At 46.9% G+C, this 1,308-nt stretch overlaps 1 pseudogene; it reads left to right on the top strand.

Annotated features, from left to right (window-relative positions):
- Positions 1-1,057, top strand: part of LOC102491230 (elongation factor 1-alpha 1 pseudogene) — a 1,662-nt pseudogene extending 605 nt beyond the window's left edge.
- Positions 1,058-1,308: the final 251 nt, after the last annotated feature.

Raw genomic sequence — 1,308 nt, 5'->3', positions numbered from 1 at the left:
AAAAAAACCCAAAAAACATGATCACAGGCACATCGGGCCAACTGTGCTGTCCCGATTGCTGCTGCTGCAGTTGGTGAATCTGAAGCTGGTATCCCCAAGAATGGGCAGACACGTGAGCATGACCTTCTTGTCTACACACTGGGTGTGAAACAGCTAATGGTTGGTGTTAACAAAATGGATTCTACTGAGTCACCCTACAGTCAGAAGAGATACAAGGAAATTGTTAAGTCAGCACCCACATTAAGAAATTTGGCTACAATTCCAACACAGTAGTGTTTGTATCAATTTCTGGTTGGAATGGTGACAACATGTTGGAACCAAGTGCTCATATGCCATGGTTCAGGGATGGAAAGTCACCCATAAAGATGGCAATGCCACTGGAACTACAGTGATTGAGGCTCTGGATGAAATCCTGCCACCAACTCTCCAACTGACAACCCCTTGGTCTGCCCCTCCAGGATATGTACAAAATTGATGGTATTGGCATTGTCTCTCTGGGCCGAGTGGAGACTGGTGTGCTCAAACCTGGTCTGGTGGTCACCTTTGCACCTGTCAATGTGACAACTGAAGTGAAGACTGTTGAAATGCACCATGAAGCTCTGAGTGAAGCTCCTCCTGGGGACAATGTGGGCTTCAATGTGTCTAAGATGTTTGACGTAGCAATGTTGCAGGTGACAGCAAGAAGGACCCACCAATGGGAGCAGGTTCAGGTGATTATCCTGAACCGTCCAGGCTGAATCAGGGCTGGCTACATCCCTGTACTGGATTGTCACAGCTCACAGTGCTTGCAAGTTTGCTGAGCTGAAGGAAAAGATGATCGCTGTTCTGGTCAAAGCTGGAAGATGGCCCTAAGTCCTTGAAGTCCGGTGATGCTGCCATTGCTGATATGGTTCCTGGCAAGTCCAGGTGTGTCGAGAGCCTCTCTGACTATCCTCCTCTGGGTCATTTTGCTGTTCGTGATATGAGACACACGGTTGCTGTAGGTGTCATTAAAGCCGTGGACAAGAGCCGGAGCTGGCAAGGTCACCAAGTCTGCCCAGAAAGCTCAGCAGGCTGAATGACCATCCCTACTTCCTGCCACCCCAGTCTTCCCAGCGGGGGAAGAACAGTCTCAGAACTGTTTGTCTCAACTGGCCCTTCACGTTTAATAATAAAAGACTGGTTAGTGAGGAAGGAAAGGAAAATATTTGGTGGACCATTTTGTTTTTGTGTGTGGCAGTTTTAAGTTATTCGTTTTTAAAATCAATACTTTTGAATGGAAACAACTTGACCAAAAATCTGTCACCGAATTTTGAGACCCATTAAAAA

Source organism: Tupaia chinensis, unplaced genomic scaffold (genome assembly GCF_000334495.1).
Source record: "Tupaia chinensis unplaced genomic scaffold, TupChi_1.0 Scaffold000625_1, whole genome shotgun sequence".
Lineage (NCBI taxonomy): Eukaryota > Metazoa > Chordata > Mammalia > Scandentia > Tupaiidae > Tupaia > Tupaia belangeri.
Note: the sequence above shows the minus strand (reverse complement) of the source record. Positions and strands in the feature narration are given on the sequence as shown.